Genomic DNA, 19,054 nt, shown 5'->3' with positions numbered 1-19,054 from the left:
TTCTATGTACAGATTTCTAAGGTACCTCCATACTGTTCTCCATAATGGTTGTACCAGTTTACATTCCCACCAACAGTGCAGTAGGGTTCCCTTTTTTCCACAACCCCTCCAGCATTTGTTATTTGTGAACTTATTAATGATGGCCATTCTGACTGGTGGGAGGTGGTATCTCATGGTAGTTTTGATTTGCATTTCTCTAATGATCAGGGATGTTCAGCATTTTTTCATGTGCTTGTTGGCCATCTGTACATCTTCCTTGGAGAAATGTCTATTCAGGTCTTTTGCCCATTTTTCCATTGGGTTGTTGGATTTTTGCTGTTGAGTTGTGTAAGTTGTTTGTATATTTTAGAGATTAAGCCCTTGTCAGTTGCATCATTTGAAACTATTTTCTCCTATTCTGTAAATTGTCTTTTTGGTTTTGTTTTGGTTTCCTTTGCTGTGCAAAAGCTTGTCAGTTTGATGAGGTCCCATGGGTTTATTTTTGCTCTAATTTCTATTGCTTTGGGAGACTGACCTGAGAAAATATTCATGATATTGATGTCAGAGAATGTTTTGCCTATGTTCTCTTCCAGGAGTTTGATGGTGCCTTGTCTTATATTTAAGTCTTTCAGCCATTTTGAGTTTATTTTCGTGCATGGTGAGTTCTAGTTTCATTGATTTGCATGTAGCTGTCCATATTTCCCAGCAATACTTGCTGAAAAGACTGTCTTCTTCCCATTTTATGTTCTAGCCTCCAAAGATTAATTGATCATAGGTGTCTAGGTGTCTGTTGTTGTGTGAAGTGTTCTACAGATCTCTGTTCACTCTAGTTTATTTTTAGTACTATTTAGTACTATTTAAATCTTTTATTTCTTCAGTGATCGTCTGCCTAATTTTTCTATCCATTCATGAAATCCAACTCTTATTGTTAAATTCTATTTTTTTTCCCCTTCAGTTATGAGTTTTTGCTTCAAATATTTTGGGACTGTTTTGTTAGGTGTATATATGTTTATAATAGTTATATCCTTCTGATATGTTGACTCTTTTAAATGTCCTTCTTTGTCTCTAGTAAAAAATTTTATCTTAAAGTTTCTTTTGTCTGATATTAAGGTATCCATTCCATCTCTCTTTTGGTTACTGTATATATGGCATTTTTTTTTTTTTATTCTTTAATTTTCAACCTAGTTTTGTCTTTGAATCTAAAGTTTCTTTTGTAGACAGTATGTAATTAGACCATTTTTTTTAATCCATTCTGCCAATCTCACACTTTTGATTGGCATCTTTATATATAATGTAATTACTGATAAGGTGAGAATTTTATCTGCCATTTTGCTGCTTGCCGTCTGTATTTTTTATGTTTTTCCCCATCTCTATCTTCATAATTATCACTTTTTGTGTTGGATATTTTTTTAGTATGCTGTCATAATTCTTTTTTTTTTTTTTTCTCTTTTTAGGGCCACACCCATGGCATATGGAGGTTCCCAGGCTAGGGGTCAAAATGGAGTCACAACTGCCGGCCTACACCACAGCTACAGCAACGCCAGATCCAAGCCACATCTGCAAACTATACCATAGCTCACGGCAACACCAGATCCTTAACCCACTGAGTAAACCCACAACCTCATGGTTCCTAGTTGGATTCATTTCTGCTCTGCCACAACAAGAATTCCTTTTGTTTTGTTTTATTTTTCATCGTAATTTTTTTGTTGCTTCTCTCAGTTATTTTCGTAACAGTTGCCCTAGTGACCATAACTAGTACCTTAACCTAAAATAATCTAGTTCAGATTAATGCTATCCTATTAATTAGGTTAATTAATTAATTTCATTGCAAAAGCTTTTCTCCCATCAAGTTTCATTCTTTTCTTTACTTATACTACTACTGTCATATAAATTACATTTTTATACATTATCAGCCCATCAATAAATTTTGAAATTATACAGCTATGTTTTAAATCATATAGGAGAAGAAAAGAATTATAGTGAAAAATATAAAATATATATATATATTATCTTTTCTTTTTTTTTCTTTTTTTTTTTTTTTGGCTTTTTAGAGCCACAATAGTGGCATGTGGAAGTTTCCAGTCTAGGAGTTGAATCAGAGATACAGGTGCTGGCCACAGCCACAGCCACAGCCATAGCCACAGCAATGCGAGATCTGAGCCATGTCTGCAAGCTACAATACAACTCATGGCAACACTGTATCCTCAACCCACTTAGCAAGGCAAGGGATCAAACCAGCATCCTCATGGATACTAGTCAGATTCATTTCTGCTGCACTGCAACAGGAACTCCTATATATACTATATTTTATATTTATCTCTATAATTACCTTTACTGGTGTTCTTTTTTTTTCTTTTTTTCTCTGTAGGTTATAATGATTGTCTAGTATTATTCTGAAGAATTCTCTTCTTTATTTCTTGGGCAGAACTGCTAGTGACATAGTCCCTCAGTTTTTCTTTTTCTGGATATACCTTGATTCCGTCTTCTTTTTTAAAGGTTAGTTTTGCCAGCTGTAAGATTCTTTTTTGACATTATTTCTTTCAGTACTTTAGATATGTCATCCAGATGTGATTTGGCCTCCATGGTCTCTGATGAGAAATCAGCCTTTAATTTTTGAGGATCTTTTGTACTTGATGGGTCTATTTTCTATTGCTCTTTCAAAGACTATCTCTTGTCTTTGTTTTTTCACATTTTGGCTGTGATATATTTGAGTGTGGGTCTCTTTGAGTTTATTGGTTTTTTGAACTTCTTGAATATTAATATTAATGTTATTTTTTATTGTATTTGGGGATTTTTCAGTCATTATTTCTTCAGACAATCTTTATGTTCCTTTCTCTCCTCTCCTTCTGAGACTTCCATTTTGCATACATTGGAATGTTGGATGGTGTTCTACAGGTGTCTGCGGCTCTGTTAATTTTTTAAAAATTCTTTTTGCTTCTTATGTTGGATAATCTCAGTTGACCTCTCTTCAGTTCATTGCCATCAAATTAACTGATTCTTTCTTAATGACAGTTCAAACTAGTGAAGTTTTTCATTTCAGTTATTATACTTTTCAATTTCAGAATTTCTTTTTTATTCTTTTTTAAAAGTGATTTCTTTCTCTTTGTGATTCTGTATTTGAGGAGACATCACTTGCTTACTTTTATTTAATTCTTAGATGTGACTATTTTTTAGTTCTTTGAACTTATTTATTATAGGTGATTTAAAATCTTTTCCTAGTAAGTCTAAATTTGGGCCTTCTTTAGAGACAGTTTCTATAGACTGCTATTTTTTCCTCTCTATGGACTATACTTTCTGTTTTATATTTCTCATTTGTTAATTGAAAATTGTTTTGAATAATTATCAACTCTAGAAAATAGATACCATCCTCACTAGGGTTTGTTTTTGTTGCAGTCTCCTCATTGTTTTTGCTACTTGTTTTTTAAGTGATTTTTCTCCAAAGTCTGTATTATTTGTTGTTTGTGGCCACTAAAGTCTCTGTTCTGTTACCTTAGTAGTCATCTAATGATGAGAGATTGAACTAAGTCTCCAGCCTTTGCTGAGGAGGCTTTGTTTATGTCTTGGGATATGCCAGTTTACAACTCCATGTTAGCTTTAGCCTTCATTTTCTACTTGCATAGAGCCTCAGAGTCAGCCAGAGTTGAGAGCTTAGAACCTTCTGAAATCTTTCATGGTCATGCACAAAGCCCTGTGCATGTTCATGACCCACTAGGATCTCAAGAATATTTTGGAGCTTTTTTTTTGCCCACATGTGCCTCCCATTCTCCATTTTTCCCTTTAGTTTTTTTAATTAGCTTCTTGTTATCCATAACTATCAAAGCCACCTCCAGTAGCTTTAGTGTTAAACATTTGCCCTCAGATGTCTGAGGGTAGAGTGTTTTCACAGAGTCTAATGAAGTAATCTGAAAATGGAACTATTTTCATAGTTCAAGGTAAGGTAAGTCAAATAGTGACAGTTCTCTTGAGATGGACATTTTGGGGAAACTCTGTCTGTCCTAATCCCTCATGTAGCTGGTAGGCTGCTAGTTTATGTAGCTATCACAGTTGTGTGGCTCTTGGTTTTCAAGGCTAATCCAGAACCAGAGAGGGGAATGGGATTAAGGAAAAATAAAATGCCATAAGATTTGCTCTTCTTACCAAAATTCCACCATTTATCTTAAATAAACAATTCTTGGATTGTTGTAAGCCTTTAGTTAATTTCCAGAGTTTTAAAAGAGACAATTTGACAGTTTTTGCCAGTGTTATCATCGCTTTCATGCAGAAGCTATTTTGGGAGTTCTTTATTCTACTGTTCCAAATATTAAGCTGTGTTCTTTAAAAAATAATTAAATAGTACATATATAAAAAAAGAGTATCGTAAATAAGATTTCTACCCTTAAGTGCATTTTTCCCCTAATCCCAACCAGAATATTAATTAGTATTAGTGATTACTGTGTATTCTTCATATATATATACTAGAGAAGCATGTATGTGTGTAGAGATCTATGTTTCCTTTTGTACATACAGAAATTTACTATATACTCATATTCTGTATGTTTTTTTTCACTTGGTAATTTACCTTAGATATTGGTCCATACTAATCCATATTGAAGTTATCTCAGCCTCTTATTATTGTTGTTGTAGTTGTTTGGTATTCTATAATGGATAGTCCATTATTTGCACATTTTCTAGTAGCAAATATTTGAGTTGGTCTATGCTTTGTTATTTCAAACAATAATGAAGTGAACCTTATTGCATTCACATCTTTTTGACCATATATTACTATAGGATAAATTCCTTATTTTTTGTTGCTTTTCTCATAAATTTAGTTTACAGTTTTACTTTGTATTAGAGACATCGCTCCTTTATTTGGCAACTTGTGAGTTATTATTTATGGCTAGCAATTCTTCCTGTTCACCTTCTTGCAATGGAAGTGGGGGTTGTTTTAAGTTACAACCTGGAAATTGTAGGAAACGGGGAAAGAGAGGAAGTTGAGCTATAATAAGTAGATACGAAAGCATTCCCTACTCATGGCTTAAAATGTTTTGCCCTCAGGTATTTCTACTGCTGAAAAAATTAGTTGGGAAAACTAGCTCTTCAAAAATACAGTAAAACCTGTGAAAAGTGTAGTCCTTGCTTAACACTTAAGATGAATTACTAACATTTTTCATTCAAATAGCTTGGGTTTTTATTGTATATGTATATTTAGAGGCCAAAGCACATTCCAAGACAGGGTAAAAGTCTTTGTAAATTCGAAGGGCAAGGAATGAAGAAATGAAGGCTAACAAAAAGATACTTTTACTTTTAACAGAAAGTAAGTACATTTCAGGACCATACTATTATGCTGCTAAATATTATTGCCTAGACTGAGGATAAGTGAAGATTATTTTTATGATCTGCAAGATAAATTTTTTTAAGTTCAATCTAAATTTTCCTGCCAGATAGTGAAATCCAATTTAGTATTTCCCAGTCAGCCTAGTATCTCTTTCCTTCTTTTTCTATTGGTAAAAGAAATAAAAAGAAATGGAAAACATATGTCTCCATTCCATTTTTTGATAGTAGGATCATATAGTGCTATAGTTGAGCATTTGCTGGGTTACTGTGGTAGGCAGGATAATAGCTCTCCAAAGGTGTCCAGCCCCTAAAATCTAGAACCTGTGAATGTTACCTTAAGTGGCAAAAGAGAATTGAGATTCCACGTGAGGGGTTAACGATCCGGCGTTGCCGTGAGCTGTGGTGTAGGTTGCAGACGCGGCTCGGATCCCGCGTTGCTGTGGCTCTGGCGTAGGCCGGTGGCTACAGCTCCGATTCAACCCCTAGCCTGGGAACCTCCATATGCCGCGGGAGCGGCCCAAGAAATAGCAACAACAACAACAAAAGACAAAAAAAAAAAAAAAAAAAAAAAAAGATTCCACATGAGGTTAAAATTGCCAATCAGCTAAACATTAAAATAGGGCGTCAAGAAATAGCAACAATAACAACAACAACAACAAAAAAAAGACAAAAGACAAAAAAAAAGACAAAAGAAAAAAAAAAACGATCCGGCGTTGCCGTGAGCTGTGGTGTAGGTTGCAGACGCGGCTCGGATCCCGCGTTGCTGTGGCTCTGGCGTAGGCCGGTGGCTACAGCTCCGATTCAACCCCTAGCCTGGGAATCTCCATATGCCCTGGGATCGGCCCAAAGAAATAGCAACAACAACAACAACAACAAAAAAAAGACAAAAGACAAAAAAAAAGACAAAAAAAAAAAAAATAAAATAAAATAAAATAAAATAGGGCGAATAGCTTGGATTATCCAGGTGATTCCAATATAATTACAAGGGTCCGTAATAATAGAATAGGAAGGGAGGAGGGAAAGGGAGATAAATTTCGCTTGAAAAGGAAGGATTCAACCTACCCTTATAGGCTTTTAGAATGGAGGAAGGGAACCACAAGCCAAGGAGTATGTGCTGTGCAGACTGTAGGAATTGGAAAAGGCAAGGACTTGATTCTTCCTAAGAGCCTCCAGAAAGGAGTACTGCCTTGATTTTAGCCCACTGAGGCCCATGCAAGATTACTAACCTTCAGAACAAGGTAATAAATTGTGTTGTTTTAGGCCATAAATTTGTGGTAATTTACTTTGGCAGTAAATAGGATATTAATGCAGTTAGTAAACTATTAGGACAGAGCACTCACAAATACTGAAGATTTGATGTTTTGGTAAATATTTTCTATCTGCAGTTGTTTATCTGGAAATCTGGACTATCTACAGCATGACTAAGGACTTCCTGGGAAAATTAGCCTGGAAAATAGCTGAGTCAGAATTAAGCAATTGAGCTTTGGCGTTGGAGGCTCAGACACTTAGAATCTCTCCTAGGGCTGGCTGTGTGACATTAGATAAGTCATTTAACCCCTCTACGCCTCTTTTTTCTTACAATAAACTTAAACCGTAAGTTTGTAGTGAGGATCACCTAAAATGAAATATATATAGCATTTAGCATGGTTCTGGCTCATATAAAACTTATACAGATTCAGATAGATAGATACTCAAAAAAACATGTGTCTTTCATCATAAAAGCAGAAGCTCTAGACAACATAGGAGCTCCCAAAGGCATATATACAGCAATTGATATTTGTAACAGCATTCTTGATTTGTCAAGTGTGAGATTTAAAATTTTTTTCTTTTGAAGATCTTTAAAATATGTGAGTATTGGTGCTAAAAGTGGAATATTTTTATACCTTCAAAATTAATGACCTGGAAAATTAATTTATGTGGAGTTTATATCAAGAGTGTCAAATGAACAAAATATTTTTAAGTGCATTTTCATTGAGACACAAACCTTAGCTCCTTCACTCGTTATTCTTTTGTACAGCTATGAGCCACTTAACCTCTCTGAGCCTAAGTTTATTCTATAAAATTTAGATAATAGAATAGCCACCTGGCAGTATAGTTGGGAGGATTAGAGACATAATCTTAAGCATGAAGCATCTTGTATAGCATATAAGTAGGTGCACAATAGGTGGTAGTTATTCTTGTGAGTGTTACTTTGTGCTCTTCTAAAATTACCTGGCCTAAAGTGACCTAATTATGAAATCCTATGCATCTTCCTCCTCCTTTGTCTCAGTTTCTACTACATTTGATACTATTGAACCTGTTGAAATTTTTTCCCTTCTTTTCTGAGATTCTTCCTGCTTCTGTGGTTTATTCTTTTTCAGATTTCTTTGCTCACTCTTTGTTCTTTGCCTACTCTTTAAATAAATTTGTATAGGCTTTAAAAGTTTTCTTTTTCATCTGCATTGTCCCTAGGTGCAAAATTCTTCATGGCACCTTTTCCTTGAGCAGCAGTTGGGGTGTCCCAGAGACATCTCCTTGTGGAGTATATCTAAAAATAAACCTATCATCATTTTCTGCATACTTTCTCTTTCCTCTCTCTGCCCATATGGACAACACTGTACATTCATTCATTCAATCAATTAATTAAATATTCATTGAGTGCCTCCGATGTTCTAAGCCCTGGTAGTGAAGTAAACAAATTACAAATCCTTACCCCAAAGGGAAACTATTTCTAGTGGGAGATAAAGCAAATAAAACATGTTGTGTGTCTGATATGGATAAATTCTGCGGAGAAAAATAAAACCGGAAAGAGAACTGAGGAGAGCCAAGATTACGATAAGGGTTGCAATTCTAAGTAGGATTCTTGGGGAAGTCAGGCACTAAAAGGGTGCCTTTTGAGCCAAGATCTGAGGAAGTGAGGGAAAAAGCCATGTGGATATTTGGAGGAAGTTTGTTCCAGGATGGGAAAATAGCAGTTGCATGCTGCAAGGCAGGGATATGCTGGCATTTGGGGGAGACCATTCAGTAGCCATTGTGTCTGGCCTGTTTGAGGGAGAGAGCAGTAGGAGAGAGGTCAGAGACTTAGAGGAAACATGATTGTGTTGGTCCTGCCTACCATTTTCTTACTTCACTGCTTAATCTATCATTCTCCTTTCATTTCCTCTAATATCTAGAAACTCACCACATTTTGCTCCAATTCCTGCATTACTCTCCTGTCTATTCTCTTCATCCTCACTGCTTTTGACTTAGTTCAAGCCTTTATTATTGGTCACCTGATCTACTGCTAGCCTCACATTTTATGTTCAACACTCATTCCAGAGATTTTCCTGAACTACTTCTGTGTTCCAGGCCCCACATTAAGTATTGTGGATATAATGGTTATCAAGCTAGGCATGACATGACCATTGTCCCTAACAAAATTCAGGGTAATTAGAAAATCATACAGGCAGTTAGTAACATGACTATATAAAAAGTGCTTTGAGAAGGGGCGTACAAGTAGTCTTAGTTACGTAGTGGTGAGTCATCACCTCCGATTTATGAGGATTAACACAAGCTTTCCGGGAGAAACTATCTACCTGTTGAGATCTAAAAGATAAGTGGGAGTTAGACCCTCAAAGGGAAAAGAATTTCCAAGCAAAAGGACCATTTTCACTGGTGTGGATGCCCAGAAAATAGAATTTGAATAATAACCAGATAGAGAGCAGAGGTGAGCAACTCAAACTGGAGCTGGAGAGGTGCAAAGGAACCAGATCCTGTCTGATATCTTCAGGTCCTTTTAAAGTGCTCTGTTAATCCATTTGTTACCAAAAACGATCATTTTATAAGTTGAATATAGTAATTTATCTGCCAGAAGTAGAATCTACCAATGATTTGCTGTTGGCTTTAGGTTAAATTGAAGTTCTATAACAGCACACTTTTTTTTTTTTTTTTTTGGTCTTTTGTCTTTTTTAGGGCCGTACCCAGGGCATATGGATGTTCCTAGGCCTAGGGGTCAAATCATAGCTATAGCTGCCGGCCTACAACGCAGCCACAGTAACGGGGGATCTGAGCTGTGTCTGCAATGTACAGCACAGCTCACAGCAGTGCTGCATCCTTAACCCACTGAGCAAGGCTGGGGATCGAACCTGCGTCCTCATGGATGCTAGTCGGATTCTTTCCACTGAGCCACAATGGGAACTCCTATATATATAGATATAATTTTTTTTAATTGAGGTAACAATGACTTAAGAAGTTTCACATATACCACATAATATTTTCACTTACCTACAAAGTGCTCACCCCATAATTTTAATTTCCTTCTGGTTGATCCCCTTTACCCATTTCACATACCCCCACTCCCAGCTCCACACCCACTCCTCACCCTCCTGCAACCACTATCATGTTCTGTGTTTGTTTTGGTTTCATTTGTTCACTTATTTTGTTTGTTTTTTAGGTTCCCCATATGAATAAAATCATATCACATGGTTTTTTTTTCATTTAGCCTAATAAGCCCAGGGTCCATCCATGTTGTCACAAATGGCAAGATTTCATCCATTTTTATGCCTGAGTAATATTCCATTTTGTGTGTGTGTATGTGTGTGTGTGTAAATGTATTTATAAATAAATGAAAATATATTTTTAAACATCATCTTTATATATTCACTTGTTGGTGGACACTTAGGTTGTTACCATATCTTGGCTGTTGTAAATAATGTTGTGAAGAACATAGGATGCATGTATCTTTTCAAATTAGAGTTTTTGTATTCTTTGGGTAAATACCCAGAAGTGCGCTAGCTGGATCACATGGTGGTTTTTATTGTTAATTTTTTGTAACATCTCTATTTTGTTTTCTATAATAGATGCATCAGTTTACATTCCCACTGACAGTGTATGCAGGTTCCCTTTTTAGCACACAAAGTTCATTAATCTGCCTTTTGCCTCTTTACTGTCTGCTCCAAAAGCCCCACTCTTAGTTTATACACTAGAAGCATGGAACTGCTTGTAATTATTCTCTAGAAAAGGGAAATTTTAATTCTCCAGGCCTTAGCAAATGCTTGGAATATTCTTTGGTCCTTGCCAACCTTATGAATTCATTTTTGCTTTCAAAATTAATCTCAGATGTCATCTTCTTTAAAAATCTTTCCCTGAAAACTCAAAGCTAATCACTTCCTCTTCTTTGCTACCACTTGGAGTTATCTCAGTCTATGACAGTTTGTTTATATGTTAAACATCTCTCCTAGTGTGAGCTCTTTGAAGGTCTATGGATTTTTTGTTTTTGTTTCTGTGTATCCTTAGCTCCCAGCATATGCATGACACTCAGCTGCATTTAATAAATGTTTAATTTAATATAAATGAAGCCTCAGTTAATTTTGACCAAAAAAAAAAGGAGAGAATTATTTATAGGAAAGAATTCATATTACAACTCATTTAAATCAAAAGATTGTGATAGCACTTAGCACATTTTACCAAAGGAATCAGACTTTTTCTCAGAGACAAGCCCACGCAGGGCAATCTGATGTATGACTCTGAGTTGCACCTTTTTTTTTTTTTTTTTTAAGGATCATAGACATTATATTCCTTTAAGTTTTATTGAATTATAGTTGATTTACACTTTTGTGATAATTTCTGCTATACCACAAAGTGATTCAGTTATATATGTATATGTGAATATATATGTATATATATATGTATATATACATACACAGACACACACACACACACATAACCATTTTTTTCAGATTCTTTTCCCATATAAGTTTTTACAGAATATTGGGTAGAGTACCCTGTGCTATACAGCAGGTCCCCATTGACTATTCATTCTAAATACAATATGTGTATATGCCAATCCTAAATCCCCAGTCCATCTTTTCCCCCCAACATGTCTCCCTCTGGTAATGGTAAGTTTGTTTTTGAAGTCTGTGATTCTGTTTCTGTTCTGCGAAGAAGTTCATGTGTATCCTTTTTTTAGATTCCACATGTAAGTGATATATGATGTTTGTCCTTTTCTGTCTGATTTACTTCATTTAATGTGATAATCTCTATGTCCATCCATGTTGCTACAAATGGCATTATTCCATTCATTTTTATGCCTGAGTACTGTTTCATTGTATATATGTACCACATCTTTTTTTCTTTCCTTTTTTTATTACTCAATTAATTGATTACGTTTATAGTTGTACAATGATCATCACAATCCAATTTTATAGGATTTCCAACCTGCAACCCCAGTGCATCCCCCCACCCCCCAAACTGTCTCTTTTGGAAACCATAAGTTTTTCAAAGTCTGAGTACCACATCTTTATTGATTCCTCTGTCAGTGGACATTTAGGTTGCTTTCTTGTCTTGGCTATTGTAAATGGTGCTGCAGTGAATACACGGGTACATGTATCTTTTTGAACTATTGTTTTGTCTGGATATATGCCCAGAAATTAGTTTTTTGAGGAACTGCATACTGTTCTCCATAGTGGTTGTACCAATGTATATTCCCACCAACAGTGTGGGAAGGTTTCCTTTTCTGCACCCCCTGCAGCATTTATTGTTTGCAGTCTTTTTGATGACGGTCATTCTGACTGGTGTGAGGTGATAGATACTTCATTGTGGTTTTGGCTTGCATTTTTTTAATAATTAGAGATATTGAGCATCTTTTCGTGTGTGTTTTAGCCACCTGTATGTCTTCTTTGGAGAAATGTGTATTTATATCATCTGCCCATTTTTGGATTGGGTTGGGGTTTTTTTTGTTTGTTTGTTTTTTCTTATATCATGCTGTACAAGTTGCTTGTATATTTTGGAGACCCATCTCTTGTCAGTCACAATGTTTGCAAATATTTTCTCCCATTCCAAGGTTTGTCTTTTCATTTTGTTTATGGTTTCCTTTTATTGTACAAAATTTTTAAGTTTAATTAGGACCCATTTGTTTATTTTATTTTTATTTTCATTACTCTAGGAGATGGATCCAAAAAGATATTACTGCAGATTATGTCAAAGAATGTTCTGTCTGTCTTCCTCTAAAGAGTTTTATAGTATCTGATTATACATTTAGGTCTTTAATCCATTTTGAGTTTATTTTTGTGCTTGGTATAAGACAGTGTTCTAATTTCATTCTTTTATATGTTTCTGTCAAGTTTCCCCTGTACCATTTACTGAAGAGACTGTCTTTTCTTCATTGTATAATCTTGCCTCCTTTGTCCTAGGTTAGTTAGTCATGTGTGCTTGGGTTTATTTCTGGGCTTTCTGTCCTGTTCCACCAGTCTATATTTTATATGTTTCTGTGCCAGTGCCATACTATTTTGATGACCGTAACTTTGTAGTATAGTCTGAAGCCAGGGAGCATGATTCCTACAGCTCTGTTTTTCTTTTTCAGGATTGCTTTGGCTATCTTTTGTGTTTCCATACAAATTTTAAAATTTTTGATTGTAGTTCTGTGAAAAATGCCATTGGTAGTTTGATAGAGATTGCATTGAATCTGTAAATTGCCTTGGGTAGAGTAGTCATTTTGACAATGTTCCAATCCAAGAGCATGGTGTATCTTTCCATCTGTTTGTATCATTTTCATTTTTCTTTCAATAGCATCTTATAATAGTTTTCAGAATACAGTCCTTGGCCTCCTTAGGCAGGTTTATTCCTAGGTGTTTTATTCTTTTTGATGTGATGGTAAATGTGATTGTTTCTTTAATTTCTCTCTTTGTTCTTTTATTGTTAATGTATAGAAATGTGAAAGATTTCTGTGTATTAATTTTGTGTCATGCAACTTTATTGAGTTCATTGATGAATATTGCATTCTTAATTTAGCAATGTCTTTAGTTTTGACTTTTAAAACTTGCAGAAATTGCACTATCATATTTTGTGCACTATTACAGTTTTCATGAATTTTATACTTCCTTTACTGTCAAATAGTGATAGGCTCACCATTAAATATTTAAATTACTTTGTAAATTAATATTTGAATCAAAATATTTTTTCATTCTTGTTTTCTTAAAATCTCCATCTCTGGTCATTATTTTTTAAAAGCCTAGTGTTTTCTCATAGACAATGAATGATTTTACCAGTGCAGCTGTAAGTAGCTCAAAACACAAAACTAGCCATCCTGGCACTTCCAGAGACCCCAGTCTCAAGTTTAACCTCATCCAAGCCCATATATCCCTTACATAGGAACCTGTAAAGCATGCACCATAAAAACTATTGCAGGTGTTCCCCTCATGTCTCATTGGTTAATGAATCTGACTAGCATCTATGAGGACGTAGGTTCGATCTCTGGCCTTGCTCAGTGGGTTAAGTATCTAGCATTGCCATGAGCTGTGGTGTCCATTGCAGATGCGGCTCGGATCTGGTTTTGCTGTGGCTATGGCATAGGCCAGCAGCTACAGCTCTGATTTTATCCCTAGCCTTTAATATGTCACAGGTGTGGCAAAAACAAACAAACAAATAAAACAAGATGCCTCACAGAATCTTAGAATTCTTATCCAGTCACTATGGACAGTTCTGAAAAGAAGAAACATAAATGACAAGTAAATATTTTTAAAAATTAAAACTTACTACTGATCACTGAAAACGAAGAAAGATTTGTGTTGTTGTTGTTGCTTTTTAGGGCTGCACCTGTGGTGTATGGAAATTGCCAGGCTAGGGGTCGAGTTGGAGCTACAGCTGCTGGTCTTCGCCACAGCTGCAGCACCATCAGATCCGAGCTGTGTCTGCAACCTATACCACAGCTAACAGCAACGCTGGATCCTTAACCCACTGAGTGAGGCCAAGGATCCAACCCGCATCCACATGGATCCTAGGTGGGTTTGTTAACCGGGGAGCCACAAAGGGAACCCCAAGAAATATATTTTTAATCCTTTCTCACTGTCAAGGTTTTTTACTTTTTAATACTAGTAATACACTTGAAAATAAGTGTGCTATGTAATGGGTTCTCTGACTTTCTGTTGATGAAAGTATAAACTGGCCTGTTTTTTGAGGGCAAAAACAGTATACATTGAAAAAATTTTAGATGTCCACACTTATCGATAGCTCAAAATATCCATCCTGATGGAAATGTTTTACGAGTGGTGGTGGTGGTGGTTGCACAACATTATGAATGTACTAAATACCACTAAATTTTTCACTTTAAAGTAATCTTAGGAGTTTCCATTATGGTTCAGTGGAAATGAATCTGACTAGCATCCTTGAGGCCTCAGGTTCAAACCCTGGCCTTGTTCAGTGAGTTAAAGATCAGGCATTGCTGTGAGCTATGGTGTGGGTTGCAGACACAGCTCAGATGCTGCTTTGCTGTGGCTGTGATGTAGACCAGCAGCTATAGCGCTGACTCAGCCCCTAGCCTGGAAACCTCCATATACCATGGGTGTGGCCCCAAAACAAGACTAAATAAATAAAATAGTAAATTTTGTTATGTGAATTTTACCTTAGTAAATTATGTTTTTAAATATTCATCCTAAGGAATTAATCTAGAAATGTTAATGAATAAGGAGGTTCAGTTCAGCATTTTTTATAATAGCAAAAATTTATGAACAAAATCAATGCTTAATAGAGAGCAATTATATGTGGTACATCTATATGCTAGAACACCATGAAGCTATTGCAGATAGTATTTGTAACAGATTTTTAATGAAATAGGGAACTGCTCAAGAGAATGTATCACATGAAGAACATTGAATACAACATTATACATTTGGACAGTTTTATAAAACAAGCATACATAGAAAAAGATGAGAAAAAAATTGTGAGTGTTCCTAGAGCTTCTTTAAGCACATGAAGTCCTTTCCCCAAGAATTTAAATGGCAGGGTTTTCATTTGAAGTCTCTTGTGGTTGAGTCTGTTAAGATCATCAGCCATGGGGACTCTGATTTTGTCACTGATCCGTGCATTATACTCAGAACCTTAACCATCGTGGTACAAAGAACCAGAATAGGAGAAAATGTTATTAACACACGGAATTGTGATGTTATATTTGGCAGTTGATACTGTCTTTTAGCTGTAAATAGGTTAAATAGGATTGAGAGGCCACCTTGGAACAACAAATTTATTGAATATTTACTGTGTGTCTGACAGTTTTCTACAACATCCATCATCTCATGTAATCTTTACAGAAACATCACCAAGTAAAAAGTCTATATAACCACTTTACAGGTGGGGCAAATAAAAGTTGAATGTTTTGCTCTGGTTTACATAGAGCAAGTGTAAATTGAGTACAGCTGAGTACTAAATTGAGTAAATTATTAAACTGAGTAGTAAATTGAGTCTCAAACACTACTACCCTGCTTCTAAATCCATTCTTTTTCTACTACACAAAATAGGTTTTATTTTTCTGTGCCGTGCTGGACATCGCTACCACAAAGCCTCAATTAGAAAGTCTTCGGTTTACAAATACAGTATGTTCTAAATGTGTTTCAAAGTTATGTTCTAAATGTGTTTCTAAATTAGAAGTGTCTACATGTAATGTCCTTTCCCATAGGTATAGCATTAAACTCATTAAGAGTCAACCCTGAAGAGTGGTTTTTCAGGTCTGAATTGGCAAATACTCAGTACTTAGAATGCCATTCCCAGAACAGTTGCTAATATTTATTGAAATTTTCCATGTGCCAGACACTGTTCTAAATTCTTTACTTAGTAACCCTGAAATCATCTTAGCAGCCCTAGTAAATACCAGTATGATCCATGTTTTCATGTAAGGAAGCACAAGGTCACATAGGTAGTTGGTACTAAAGCCAAGATTGGAATCCAACCAATCTGAACTTTACTGGTCCTAGTAGCACAGTGTTCCAGGCAGCCACTGAGAAATCCAAATTGGCACTCATGCTATTCACAATTTGTCTATGTCCTAAAATGTGTAATGCACATTGCCTCTCAACCCTGGCTACAGGTCAGAAATAATTATGGGGTTTTCTAGACATAGAGGTCCAATCCAACTGTGGACAAAATGAATCAATAACTTCTAAGTTGGGTTATGGATAACTATGTTAAGATGTTCCACAGATGATTTAGGCGTATAGCTGTCTTATATACATACAACAGATGGAATTGTTATGGTCTCTCAGCCTCATATATCTCAAGGGTTTTTAATACAACATTTATAAAAATGTTAAGCAAGGTATTACTGCTTATTGATTACTAGTATGGGCTCTGGAGCTAGACTTTCTGACTATAAATTTATTAATTTTGTTAGTTTAAGCATGTGACTTAATTTGTCTAAACCTTAGTTTTTTGATGCATGAAATAAGGGCAAATTTTTTAAATAACATAGAGAGTGGTTGTTATTATCAAGAAAATAAGTACAAGTGAAACTCTTCAACGCAGTGCCTGACAAACAGTTAAGTCCCCGAAGTTTGATAGTTGTATAAACGTACACTAATAATGTAAGTAATAATCAGTAAGCAATATGAGTAGGGTAGTCATTACATGCTATAGGGACTAACCACAGCATTTGAGACAGGTGAGAGAGCTTCCCAGAGGTGATGGCATTTTCAGAGGTCATGTGAAATATGACCAGAAGCTGTTGCATAAGATCCTCCCAAAGCGTTGGGTCTATTGTGAGAGATAGCTTGAGAAGAATAAGCAGAGGAGTTGGAGTTTTTTGTTGAAAGTTACAATAATGAGGGATAGACTTGCATCTGAGTTCCTTAGTATTGGATTTTGGGTTTTTTTGTTGTTTTTTTGTTTTTTGTCTTTTTGCTATTTCTTGGGCTGCTCCTGCGGCATATGGAGGTTCCTAGGCTAGGGGCCAAATCGGAGCTGTAGCCACCAGCCTACACCAGAGCCACAGCAACACGGGATCCAAGCCACGTCTCCAACCTACACCACAGCTCACGGCAACGCCAGATCGTTAACCCACTGAGCAAGGGCAGGGATCGAACTCGCAACTTCATGGTTCCTAGTCGGATTCGTTAACCACTGCGCCACGACAGGAACTCCAGTATTGGATTTTGAATCTACGACAGGAACTCCAGTATTGGATTTTGAATCTCAGTTGATCTGCGTTATATCAGTTCTTTAAGAACTGCAAAGGACTTAATACTCTCTCCCACCTCTTACCTTCTATGGTATTTTATTTGTACCTCTGCTTTTGTGGTGATTTTTTTTTACACTGATATCCTCAACTCTTTGTTCTTAAAACACCCAGGAGCACCTGAAAGTGGTCTTTTACATACCAGGTTTTCAAAATATTACTGTATTGAATTAAGACAGAAGACTTAGTTATTTTCTTTAATGTTAGTTTAATAGAGGAGCTGTGATGTATATGTAATGCTAACAACATGGAATTCTAAATAATAAACATAACTCCAATTATGTAAATGAGAGATACCTACATTGGAGTTAATAAGTTATTTGTAGCTTTAAGAGCCAGAAAGAGCCAGATTTTATTAACAACCTATGGAATGTTTTTGGTAGGTTAGCATTTGTTATTTCTTCCAAGATATATTTTAATCATAATATTTAAATTTGAGTGTGAACCCTAGTGATACCTATTTATTCCCATAGTCTGTCTGAAGAAGTAAGCAATACCAGATCTAATCTCTATTTTTGAAGCAAGGAAGAGAGGGAAGAAAGGAAAGAAGATAGGTAAGTAGGTGAGCATGGAGGAGAATTTAAAATGCTTATCTTGGTGTTCCCGTCATGGCCACAGTGGAAATGAATCCAACTAGGAATCATGAGGTTACTGCTTTGATCCCTGGCTTTGCTCAGTGGGTTAAGGATCTGGCATTACCATGAGCTGTGATGTTAAGTCCGCAGACGCGGCTCAGATTTGGTGGTGCTGTGGCTCTGGCATCAGCTGGCAACTGTAGCTCTGATTTGACCCCTAGCCTGGGACCCTCCATATGCTGTGGGTGTGGCCCTAAAAAGAAAAATCAAGATGCCTATCCTGTATAATTTTGTCCCCTCAGAAAATCTTACAGGGGTGGGGTTAGAAGTAGAAGACCTGGAAGGTCAGGTTCTTATGAAACCACAAAGCACCACACCTACTTGGAAAACCAGTTTGTGCTGAGCAGGAACATGCAACTGGGACTGAGCTGGGGTGGATTCTTTCAATTTCTTTCAATTTCTTTCCCTTTGCGTGTTTTCCACCCTATCAGTCATTTCAAAGGCACATGGATTTAAATAGTGACAGACACATTTGATACTTTACCCTTTAGCCCAGTAGAGTGTGTCTACTTTCCTCACAATAATGAGGAATTTGCAATATCACAAGATCTAAAAACATTTATAGGATAAAAGCCAGGCTTATAAACCTTGTTTTACTGTATGCTATTATTGTGCTATGTTAAATGGATATACTCTGTTTTTTCCCTAGAGGAAATCGTAGTTTGAATTCTAACTAATAAGTATTTAATTGAAAAGATGTGTTTGAAATGGATTTCATAGATATTTTTCTGGAATGGGCTAGCACTTAGGAGAAGTTAGACTTTAATTTCTTCCTCCCATTTTCCATATATAGTATGTTATATACCTTCTACTTTTCATAATATATAATGTGATCAAAATTTGGTATTATACTAATATAATTTGTTGAAGTGAATTTGACCTGATTTGAATTAAAAGCTCTTTGGAAATGAATATGTTAGGAACTAGAAATGCTCCTATAGGTGTTCCTGGATACTGTACTAGTTCTCTCATAGACTTTTTGCATTATTCCATCAAATAGGAAATAACTGAAACCCCTCAAGCCCAAGTTATACTTTTTTTTGGGGGGAGGCGGTAATTTACTGTTTTGGAATTGAAAATGCATTTCTTCCTTTGAAACCCATGTAGTACATTGAGCGAGGTTCCTAGGACAGAATTTCCAGAGATCTTTTCATCCTAAAATGGGAGGCCT

The 19,054-nt window shown here is 36.0% G+C and overlaps 1 protein-coding gene across 47 annotated transcripts in view; it reads left to right on the top strand.

Annotated features, from left to right (window-relative positions):
- The window catches only part of MBD5 (methyl-CpG binding domain protein 5), a 438,228-nt gene that overhangs the window by 109,808 nt on the left and 309,366 nt on the right, over positions 1-19,054 (top strand). The window lies entirely within an intron of this gene.

This window comes from Sus scrofa, chromosome 15 (assembly GCF_054392235.1).
Source record: "Sus scrofa isolate SSC_HxYL_T2T_F1_AM1 chromosome 15, Sscrofa_HxYL_maternal_Yorkshire_Landrace_v2.0, whole genome shotgun sequence".
In the NCBI taxonomy this organism is placed as follows: domain Eukaryota; kingdom Metazoa; phylum Chordata; class Mammalia; order Artiodactyla; family Suidae; genus Sus; species Sus scrofa.
This window is presented reverse-complemented; position numbering and strand designations above follow the sequence as displayed.